Genomic DNA, 12855 nt, shown 5'->3' on the forward strand with positions numbered 1-12855 from the left:
TGCAGCAAATTCAAGAAAACCAGTCCTATGGAGGAGGATGTGGTAACCTTAGAGGTAGGGGGAGCCAAAGAGGTCGTGGTGGATGGCAGAGAGGCCAAAATGCAAACAGCAATGTTGAATGCTACTACTGTGGTAAAATGATCATATGGTTAAAGACTACTATAAAAAGCAGAATGACATCATGACTGGGAAATTGCAACAAGGCAATTATGCATTCTCTAGTAGACAGGGTGATGACAGTAATGAGCAATTGTTTATGGTGCAGCACATGACCAATTCTATGACAAGTGTAGAAGAAAGCAATGATGTGTGGTATGTTGACTCAGGTGCGTCAAACCACATGACAGGTCATGCAGAATGGATGTAGGATGCAAGGAAAATGGAAAGACCAGGATTTGTGGAGACTAGAAATTGATACTGCACATCCTATTGTGCAGATTGGTAAAATTCCTTTGTCTATGCAGGATGGAAAAAAGAAATACCTATCTGATGTATTTCATGTCCCGAATATCACCAAGAACCTAGTTTCTATTTGTCAAATGGTTGAGCAAGGCTTGTAGGTCAAATTTAATCCTCATGGATGCTTTGTTGAGGATATGAAAAATAAAGGTCACTTGATAGCAAAAGGGAAGAAAAAGCGTTGGATGTTACGTTGGATGGGGACATGCCTGAACTGAGTGCAGCAATGTTTGCACATGGGACCGGTGTAGTTGTAAATATTGATATCTGGCGTAAACGCATTGGTGATGTTAATGTACGGTGACTTAAATTAATGCAGGCCCAAAATATTGTTGCAGGATTGCCTAAGTTCAAGGTTGCAGAAATGCATAAGGTATGTGAAGCCTGTCAATTTGGACAACAGGCAAAGAAACCATTTTCTAGACATGTTCAAGAGAGTAAGAGGCCATTGGAATTAATCCACTCTGATGTGTGGAATACTAAAGCTACATCTATTGGAGGCTGTCATTATTTTGTCACTTTTATTGATGACTACAGTTGAAAAGTTTGGGTGTATTTTATGGAAAAGAAAAGTGAAGTGTTTGGGCATTTCAAAGCTTTTCAAGCTATGGTTGAAAAAGAAACAGGCCTGCAAATAAAATGCCTAAGGTTAGATGGAGGGGGAGAGTACCTCTCAAATGAGTTTGCAAGGTTCCTGCAGGAGCATGGCATAAAGCAACAATATTCATGCAGTCATACCCCATAGAAAAATGGACTTGCAAAAAGGAAAAGCAAGCATATTAGAGAGGTATCTTGTGCCATGCTCAATGAAAAAGACCTGCCAGATTATTATTGGGCTGAAGCAGTTGCTACACCAGTCTACATAATAAATAGGACTCCCATTGTAGCAATACATGGCATGACGCCAGAGGAGAGGTATACTAGTAGGAAACCAGATATTTCTCATTTGAAAGTTTTTTGTTGCATTGCCTATGTTCATGTGCCAGATGATTTGAGATCCAAGTTGGATCCAAAAGCTGAGAAGTGCATCTTTATTGGTTATTCTCTGTAGCAAAAAGGGTATAGATGCTATAACCCTTCAACTCGTAAGTTTACAGTGAGTAGAGATGTTGTTTTTGATGAGATGAACAGTTGATATAAACTAGTAAATGTGATTGATGATGTAGATGCACAAAATGGTAATGCTGCAAAGAATTCACAGCAGCAATCATGAAATATTAGTTGACCTGTAGTGTCCTCTAGTAGTGGTTCACATACTCCGCCATGGACAGGCAGATTCAGATCAGGAGGATCTCCTCAAAGCAATGCAGACAGTGGTATGCAAGTATCACAAAAAGGAAAAGAGAAAGTAGATCAGTCCATGGTTAATGTGAATGCAGGTCACTCTTATGTGGATGGTGAATCCAGTGGCTCAAAATAGAGCCTTGATGATGAGTTGGGTATTCCTTCTATTGTTACACCTAGAGTAAGGAAGATAAGGGATGTTTAAAGAGCACCTGGCAGTGGGCCTATTTTGTGCAGGTCTACCTGGAGTAGCATTCAACATTGCTGTTTGCATTTGGGCCTCTCTGCCATCCACCACGACCTCTTTGGCTCCCCCTGCCTCTTGAGTTACCATGTCCTCCTCCATAGGACTAGTTTTCTTGAGTTTGCTACATATTCTGATTTCTACCACGGCCTCCAGATTGGCCTCCTCTACCACTGCCTCTACCTCTTCTAGCATTTGAGTAGAAGACAGTTTCTTTTGAAGTTCCTCCTAAAGAAGATGCACCACCATTTCTCTGCTCTTTAGAAATTCGAAGAGCAATCAACTCCTCAAAATCAAGAAAATTCTCACGGACGGCAATGGATGTCCAAAATTGTGCATAATGCTTTCCTAGACCATTCAAGGTCACAAAAACTAAATCATCATCTTCCACTAGTGACCCAATAGAAGCAAGTGCATCTGCAATCTTCTTCACCTTCATGTGGTAGTCATTAATGCTCATATTTTATCTCTGCACATTATGCAACTCCTGCTTGAGTTGCATTTTCCTGGCTTACGTATTTGTGTTATACATTTTTGTCAAAGTATCCCACGCCTCCTTCGGCGTGCTTGCATCCTGAATATGCAGAATCATAGAATCTGAAATACTGATAGACACCCAGTACATAACTTTTCTGGCTCTCTCATGCCAGCCTTTAAATGCCTGCAACTCCTTTTGATTGGGAACGTTAGGAATAACTGGTTCTTGTTTAGCTCTAGTAATGAACTCCCAATAGCCTTTTCCCTTAAGGAAATTCATCATTCTAAACTTCCATGCTTGGATGTTGTTCTTGTCAAGCTTTTCAGTGACAATCTCTGAAAGAGCATCAGACGCCATTATAGAACACTGCAAAATATTCTGTCACTACAAAAAAACACAACTTTTGCCTCACAAGGGCGAATCTGCAAAACTGACGAAAGTGGTATTTGACCACATAGTCACTTCTTAGTGACAATTATGCATCAACAGCAATAAGAATGATTCTGTCACTCCCAATATCTTTGCACACAGGCATACAATGTAATTTTTTCGATAACTTTTCACCGACCTACAGAACAGTGGTCGCACAGCAAAAACAGGGCACTTTTTTGAGTGCCTGCGGAAAACTTCTGCCACCAAAAAGGGCCCCGAAATGACCTCGAATAAAAAAAAATGACCCCATAGCATGTACTGTCCTCTCGCCACACCGTGAAGTGTGTCCCAATCTCAGACAGTGCACTCTTGCACTTTCCGACTGTGCTACCTGCAGAGATTTGCTCCCAAACTCAAAAAAAAAGGAAAAGCAACACTAATCCTCTTACTAGGACACCACAAACTTGGTTTGCTTTCTTGATCTCCTTACCACGAATCGAGCTTTGACACCATGTGAAGAGAGTGGGAGAGAAGGAAGGAGTCTCACTTGCAGCTTTCTCACATACACAATGGGGGAATATACACAAAGGCGGAGGCTGAAAACAGTTTTGCTCTTCTTAGTTGTGTAAGCTAAAAGAACTCTAAGTACAAAAGAATAGATGAACCCTATATGTGGGTCTCAAACCAAACTCAGCTAACTAAGGTGGCATACTAACTGAGCCACTAAGTAGAGTACATAAAGATAGTGTTCATCCAGCTATTATTCATGGGCGGTGTAGCAACCACATATGTAGCTAACAAGTTGGTGACATAAATGCACAACAGTCACCTTGGCATATCACGAGTGGAGCTCGATATCTCAACAATGCTACCATCCCCATCAGGAATTCCCAATGTTGTTCCTATAAGAACATACTTGAATGATAAAGATGTTATAATTTTGGGAATTGAGAAGCATGTGGAATATTGGAGATCTCATCTTGGTAATGACATAGGCGGGGATTCATACTCAGAGTGGATAGTACCTGTCATTCACTATTGGGAAACATTGATTTCTTGCATGGAGAAGGCCACTATAAAGCATGAGAAACTTAGTCATTGACATTTGGCCAAAGAGCCAATGGAAAGATAGCTCGGTTAATGATGGAGTGGACATAGAAGATGCTGAGACTATGGGCTTGGAAGACCTAGAGGACAATTACTGTGGCCCTGTATGTAATAAGCCAAGAGAAAAATTCAAACCAGACATGGATGTGAAACAAAATGATCTCATTTTGGTCAGGCAGAGTGATGATATATACCCCATTTGGCTAGGTGTTGCATTGTTATATGTGGACACATCCAAGGCATCCACTAATCATATGAAGGTATTTGTATAGTTTTGGAGTCCTATCCATAGAGGAAGATGTACTGATGCAATCCAATATGCTAATTGTCAGAACAAAGAGTGGTGATATATGGGGGATGAGGACCGTTGGGAGCATGTGGATTCGATAGTATGGAGACGGAGCATAACAAAAGTTCCAAATAAAATAAGTAAGGTCAGAATACCACAAAATGTAATCTTGAAAGCACAAGAGAATCTTCAAATGCCTTTGAACAATAATGGGAAGGATGTTTTGTCTATTCATGATTTCTTGGATGATTTAATTTAGAGAAACATAAAGTCCATTTGAGCAAAGACCAATGTATGCAAAGACAAATTGTAAAGATTGGATGATCTTGTTTCATGAATGTTAATTATACTCGGCCTTTACAATCTACTTTTTTCTACTTAGTCTTATTTGATGAAGCTATTTCTACATTTACACTCATTTTTGTACTAGTTTATTCAAACTCAATCTTGTTTTATGAACTTTAACTAGAATCAATCTTTATATTCCGCTTATCTATATTCATTCATTCAAACTTAGTTTTTTTTAATATTAAGTCAATTTTTTAGTAGAAATTGCATTTAATTAAAAAATATTATTATTTATGTTAGTTAATAATAATGAACTTAATTAACAAAAAATATTATTATTTCTTTTGATTAAACAAATCAATATATAGCAACTTTGTAGTCAACTATGTTAACAAAGTTGCTTAGAACTCTAAAAAGCTAGGACTCATTGGAATCATCACATGGCAATAATTACATGCATGTGCAATGTTTTGTAATGGAAGTACCTATCATATATACATTGAACAAGCAACACATCATAAACATGGAAGCTAATCCCAAAAGGATATACAACAGTGAGTATAAGCATGCAAACCAAATCTTTGCTCATATGTTGGACGGGAAAGCCTTTAGTCCAATTCGATTGTAAATATTCCACAAATCATGCCACTAACGTAAAAGAAACAAAAATTGAGATTTTAAAGCAAGCTCCATGAAAAAAAGAAGCTCATTTTCTTCCAATTTGGAGAGTTCCAATTTCATGGGATTTTTCCACTTTGCCTAATATGGTCTTGCAAGATCTACTCTAGGGTAGGATATTATCTTGCTTACACTACCTATGCCCTTGCAAGTGTCATTATGATCGCTCTAAGCTTAGATGTTCATGGAAAACACCATGTTCTTAGGTTTAGAGAGCCAGCTTTAGCACATGAAGCCATTCAATCTAAAGAAGACAACCCAATTTAGCAACAAGAGAGGAAGCAGGTGGAAGAGGAAAAGGAAGAGGTGCAAGGTAGTCGTGTCAATGAGGTTTCAAAAGATGCGATAAATTAAAATTGCAAACAGGGCCTTCACTCTTAGCTAGAGAAAAGTTAGTTCGGTACAGTGCAAAACTCAAGCATCATATAGTCACTGTTTTGACTATAGTGATTGTACATTGTACTTTTAGTAAGTTTTCAAGAACTTGCAAAGTGTAGCAAGTAATATTTTATCAATGATAGTAGTTGTATTTAATTTCAAACCTTGCATTATATAGCCATTTATTTACTTTAGTAACTTAAGTGTACATGTATAAAATTGGCAAATTTTACATAATATAGTCACTGCTTTGCTCTATTGAGTTGTACACTATACATTTTGTCACAAAGTTCCTAAGCTCTATCTGTCCACCTGTGGTTCACAAAATTCTTTGATTGTCTCCATTCTGCATGTCTCTGTGTAACTATTGAGTTATCCAAGATTTGCCTTCTTCTTTCTTTTTGGGCCATCTTGAATGCTAGTTTGACTTTTGATGTCCCCCTTTTTTCTTACATTGAAACCTTTGTAACATACATCGATAGAACCACTAGAAAACTTTTGTGAGGCTATTCGCCTTCTGTGCTCCTCCAAAATGTTGTGTATGTTAACAAAATGTATCTTGTGCTATATAATGAGACTTCTCCAAACAAAGTGTAGCAATTGATATTTTATCAATGATAGTAGTTGTATTCAACTTCAAACCTTGCATTATATAGCCATTTATTTACTCTAGGTGTTGAGAGATCACGCTCAACATCTTGTGATTATATGTGCATAGCAATAACCCAATAGAGTGCTATAAAGGAAAGGGTTAGATGCCATAACCCTACCCTAAATGGGTTTGTATATATTCTACATTTTCAACTAAATCTAGTATACAATTAGTCATTTGTGGTGTGCTCTCTAGCTATGCCCTCTCTCCTCGTCTCCACTCTTCTCCTCTCCCCTCTTCATATTTTGTCATGGTATCAGAGCTCCCTTGCCTTTCGCTGAGACATTGTGACCCTTGAGAGTGAGATAGAGATTGAGCGATCGGCTATTTCCATTCCGTGATTCTGTTGATGAGAGAAATTTCCGTCCACTTGGAAAAATTTTCGTTCATCTCTTTCGAGAGTTTATGAGAGATCTAGTGATTGAGAGAGAGATTTGTGAGTTCTTTTTCATTCATTTCTGTGTGAGAATTCCATTCAATTCATTCCGTCCATGAGATAGAGAGACCTTTATTCCATGAGAGTGAGAGCTTTTGTCCAATTCTTCTCCGAGAGACATTGAAAGAGATAAGCTATGTCCTCTACTACAAGCTGCTCCAAAGCTCAACAGGAGATATCCAATGTCTACTGCAAACCTCTACTCTAGAGGCTAAGGTAGGTAGGAGCACAAGGGAGTGGCTCCTTCACCATCAATGACTTCAGGCAACTAAGCAGTCAGCCTTCTACAACCTTAGCTAGCAAGGCAGCTCTCGTATACTACGGTGAGCTCTTAATCAAAGGCAACTCATCTGTGACGACTAAGGTAGCTACAAGCTCGAATGAGAGACTCCATGCACTTTGACCTGCCAACTACTCGCAGGCATCTCCTTCACGACTGGCAAAGGCCCTCTTAGAGCAGCCTATCTCCTAAAGTGCAACCATCTCCTACAACTAAAGCTTTAGTAGCTCCAACTAAAGCTCCTACAACAATGAAGCAACGTGCTCAAGCTTCAAACACCAATTGGGCGACTCCTCCAATGCAGGCAATCTCCAGCCTCCATCATGACTAGTAGCCCGAACTCTCTGTGTAAGGCCAGCCACCTCCTCACAGCTTCTCCATCGAAAGAACGCCTCCTACATCTCAGGGTCAGCAAGTGCAGACTCAACTTGACTTAGCTCTACTGCAACAAGCCCAAGAGCTTCCTCTTTGCAACACCACTCAGCACGGAGGCCGACCTCCAAAGCCTCCTCAGCGCCCGAGTCCATGTAGTGAGCTGTCAAACGTTGCTCGCACACACTGAAGATGATTGCTCTTCTAGCAAGCAAGGCAGCGCTGCCTTGCAAGTTGCACAATAGGCTCCTTCCATGTTTGTGACCTCCTGCTCCTAACAATGACTAGACCAACAGCCACACTTGACGAGCTCCACCACCGGCCCTTGCAAAAGAATGCCTCGCCATCATTTGAAGCCTTCAACAACCTCTCCAATCAGCTCATGGAGCTCCCTCACCTACACATGGAGGTCACAAACAACGACGTAGCTTCTGTCGCCATTGCCATCGACCAGACAAGGAGAAGAACCCTCTGAGAGAGAAACTACCACGTGGTAGATAAGGCCACATGGATCTTTACAAACCACACCCCAAGAGTGGTCTACAAGTTGACATGTGGTAGAATATTTGCCACCTCAGCCCTATCTACCACATCACCGCCGACTAACACGCGGTACCAGCTACCACATCATCTGATTTGCCATGTTAGCGTCCACATGGCACATGCCACATCATTTGCATGACACATGTCCTTCGACATCATCACTTGCCATGTCATCACTACCATGTGGCAATCCCCTGACAAGCACTCTTACCCCTTGGTAAGCACACACACTCGACTGCATGTGAACACAGGTGCCACCTCATTACACAATGCTTCCAAGGCACACCCCTTGCTATAGGCACAGTTTTCTCCCTTTTGGCATGTGACTCACCCTATCACATCACTGAGAACATTTTTAACCTTTATGCCCCTCCACCTAGATCAAGTCATATCTCTTGATCCAGGAGGAATTTGAGGGTGCTACAAAAAGGTGAAGCGATCGATTTTTCATGCTCTACACAATAATCACATCAAGCATACATTTTGATGCAAGTATCACTCACTTTTGAGCCTCACCCAACAAATCCACTTCCTACATGCACATCAGCGTCATCTGACCCAACACATAGAAAAAACCAAATAAAATAAATTATTTGCTGTTCTTTCGTACCTACTCGGTGTCAGTCCCTATGCTCACATAAAGTTTCACATCATCACATTACCTCAAACCAGATGTTCATTAGTTCAGTGATGAGCAGACTTCAGAGTGTTCAGAGACATTGTCGATTGATTAGTGGGCATATAGAACATGATTTGATTTCACACACACATGCCATCATTGTAAAGCCTATTTGGCTATTTCACGGCATTGTGCACTTTATTTTAGCCTTGTAAAGCCTCTTGGCTATTCCTAACATCATTTGCCACAAGCCTTGTAATTCACATTGGATTATATATTGCAGTTCTACCTTCACCGATAGTTCAAATTTCACTTGCCACAGTCAGTGTTTTGCAATTGATATAGAGAGTGATTTTCACGACAATTTGAGTACATTGCTTGCACCATGTCTATGACTAGCAACCTTAATTTGGAGGCATCTTCTAGGGTAGACAACTCCAATTACGGCACATGGAAATACCAAATGGAGACCATTCTTATACTTTAGGACAAATTGGAGTATGTTGATGGATCTACACCTAGACCATTGGACGCTCCAGCTAGTAGTAGCTCTACTCCACCTGTTGTCAGAGCACCAGCAATGGGATCTCTAGCTGTACAAATAGTTTCCACACCTGTAGCAGATCCTACCATTACTCGAGCACAAGTAGAATGCGATAAGAAAGATAAGTACACATATCATTTGATCAAGTAGAATGTACAAGATGCCATGCTAGGACAACTCAACACCATCAAGACATCAAAAGAAGCATGGGATATGTTCGCAAAGCTCTCTATGAGTCCAAGAACACTTCCAAGATTCTCACACTTAGAGTTTTTGCAACAACAACAAAACCGGTCATGCTTACGTACTTAGATTCAAAGACTACAACAATTAACTCACAGTAGTAGGAGAGACCATGAATCTAGCAGAAATGGTTTAAGTCATCTTGAATGGATTAGGAGAGGGATATGAGAATCTACTCCATGGTATTGCCATTCAACAGCAAATTCTGACACTTGAAGAACTTCCAGTCTTACTTGGTGAAGAACTCAGGATGCAATCCATTCATGCACGCAAAGGTCATTCTAATGATTAGGCATTCATAGCTTCAGACAAAAGAAGAGGCAGAGGTAGAGGTAGAGGTAGATCATTCTAGCGAAGTGGTCATCATCAACACAACAAAGTCATCAGCAAAGTCAGAATCAACATCAGCATCATCCTCAGCAACCTCAACATCAGTAAAGAGGAAATCATTCCAACTGAGGAAGATTGCAAGGACAAGGAATGCATCCACCAACATGTCAAACATTAAGTGCAACTACTGTCATAAGTTTAGACACTATGAAAGAGATTGCCACAAGAAGCAGTACGACCAAGGTGGTCAATCCAGTGGCAATCGAGGGAATTTTCACAGCAGAGGAAATCATCGTGGTGGACATTCTAGTCACAATCATTTTACAAATGAACATGGGAATATGTTTCTTGCAAATGAGGAAATGTAGAAGACTAATATAGTGTACCTAGACACTAATTGCAATCCAAAAGAGGATTTCAGCTATCAAGTTGAACAAGCAGATCAACATCCTTGTACATCGACAGTGGTGCATCATCTCACATTACAAATCATCAGGAAAAGTCTCTTGATTGGGTACTCCAATCATAGAAATACCTACAATTATTAAAGATCAAGTTCAAGGAGGGTATCTACATGTTGATGGAAAAGGTGATTTCTAGGCTAATTGGCATATGGCAGGTGACCTCAAGATCCTCAAGTGTATGTTCAACAAAAGCAAATGAGGTAATTCAAAATCTCCTTTCCTTTATTGCCTGCAAGGATCCAACATATGTCATGGATCCCAAATGGTGGAGGAAAGCACCTAACAGAGATAAGGTTGATCCAAATTTCAAAGCCATTCTTGATATCCCTTTGAGTAATGTACAAATATGCACATTACATGCTTTATGTCGAATCATTGAGAAGCTTGATCCTAAAAAGTGTAGGAAGGAGGCACTTCAAGCAATCAAAAAAGTATTGTCGAGCATTGGTCTCCATGGAGAAGATGTTCATATCACAACAGATTGGAAAAAATAAAAAAATGGAATGAAAGTGCCCATCAAGCCACCTATTGGTGGAGTGAAGCATAGACAATTTTTATCATAGCCACAGAGCAAAAGAAAACCAAGCGGACAATAACACTAGGTTTCAAGAGTGCAATATGCTATTTGGAGGCATGTACACAGTGAAATTTAAAGATCATGAAGGAGACAGAATTGCACGAACTGTTTAAACAAAAGTATGGAAGTCCTTAGACAAGATTTTTATACCTTTTTACAAAAGCAAACTTGGACCAAGAATGATCATTGTGCAGTGGAGGAGGAACTAAAGAATTTTGGAAAATCAATGAAAGAAACTTGGATAGATTGCAACATAACACATTACATGGTAATAAAATTTCATTCTTTTCTTACTAGAATTTCCTTAATTTTTCTCTTAACAATACGATATAACTTCTTGTTTGTTGTAAATGCAACATATTATCTCCAACCATCTTCCATATTTTTGTAAAAAATATATGGATGCCCTGCAATTTGGTCCACTCAGGGAATGGAGAAGTCTCATTACATAGCACGAAATGCATTTTGTTAACATACACAACATTTTTGAGGAGCACAGAAAGCAAACAACCTCAAAGAAGTTTTGGTTCTATTGATGTATGTTACAAAGTTTTCAATGTAAGAAAAAAGTGGCGACATCAAAAGTCAAACTAGCATTCAAGATGGCCCAAAAAGAAAGAAGAAGGAAAATTTTGGATAACTCAATAGCTGCACAGAGACATGCAAAATGGAGACAATCAAAGACTTTTGTGAACCATAGGTGGACAGATAGAGCTTAGGAACTTTGTGACAAAGTCTACAGTGTACAACTCAGTAGAGCAAAGCAGTGACTATAGTAAGTAAAATTTGCCAATTCTATACATGTACACTTAAGTTACTAGAGTAAATAAATGTCTATATAATGCAAGGTTGAAATTAAATACAACTACTATCAGTGATAAAATATCAGTGGCTACACTTTGCAAGTTTTTGAAAACTTACTTAAAATACAATGTACAATCGCTATAGTCAATATGATGCTTAAGTTATGCACTGTACCAAATCAACTTTTCTCTAGCTTAGAGTGAATGACCTCTTTGCAATTTTAATTTATGGCATCTTTTGAAAGCTCATCGACACAACTACCTTGCACCTCTGCCTTTTCATCTTCCACCTGTTGCCTCTCTTGGTACTGAGTTGGGTTGTCTTCCTCAAATTGAATGGCTTCATGTGCTAAAGATGGCTCTCTAAACTTGAGAACATGGTGTTTTCCATGAACATCTAAGCTTATAGGGATCATAATGCCACTTTCAAGTGGCATCTAAGCTTATAGGGATCATAATGCCACTTGCAAGTGGCATCTAAGCTTATAGGGATCATAATGCCCCAGAGCACATCTTGAGAGGATAGTAACCAAAAATATTGTAAGCAGACATTTTTTTGACAAGAATGATCTTGTCTTGTTGCTGGTTGATTTGATCACCTTTAAAGAACCAAATATGTGACTCGCTATCCTTGCTTAAATGCTAATGATATATTAATAGTTTTGCAGAAGAGAGCATCTTGATATAGTGAGAGAGGCTGGCAAGCTGGCCAAGACCTCTGTCCCTGCTCCTAGCAGACCTCAGAACAAGGAAGGAATAATCTTCAACATACAATTGCACAAACCAAATCAAAACAAGCAACATGAGAATAGAGATATCAAAGGACAAGATCACTCAAATGAAAATGAGAGTAGAGTTACCAAAAGATAAGATTACTCACCTTCATATTCTCATCTACCTCTAGTCTCTTCTCCTTCCAAAGGAAGATGCTTCTCTCTATGATATCTTTTGGTACTCTTTTCTGCAGCACATGGATAGACAATCCTATGAGTTGAAGTTGACTTTCATGCCATGGAAAGGATCATCTACAATGATCTCGGAATCCATATGGTAGGCTTGGGCAATCAATTCCACTGCGTAATCCTCCCTCAAGTCAAATATTACTTCAATGTCATTAAGAAGAATATACTCCATATCTCCAAATTTGAAAATTGGGAAGCAATGGCACAACATGGCTATAGCTTTTAATTTCAAGTCCTTCAATACTTACTGGCCCGTTATGTGTGTCTGACCTTAGTGCCGCAAGGTCAAGTGCAACAACTTCATCTCTTTCCTTGACTAGATCTATCATCTCCTCTTCGTCCTCTTTCTCTGATATTTCCCCCTCCTCTTCGAGTTCCTCTTGATCCCAGAGGCTCTCATCTTTTTCCTCATCCTCTTGCATCACCAAGTCTTCCTTAGTGTCAACTTAATGA

The sequence above is a fragment of the Dipteris shenzhenensis genome, chromosome 18 (assembly GCF_047967505.1).
Source record: "Dipteris shenzhenensis isolate YYH24624 ecotype China chromosome 18, Dip_SZ_1.0, whole genome shotgun sequence".
NCBI classification, from domain to species: Eukaryota; Viridiplantae; Streptophyta; class Polypodiopsida; order Gleicheniales; family Dipteridaceae; genus Dipteris; species Dipteris shenzhenensis.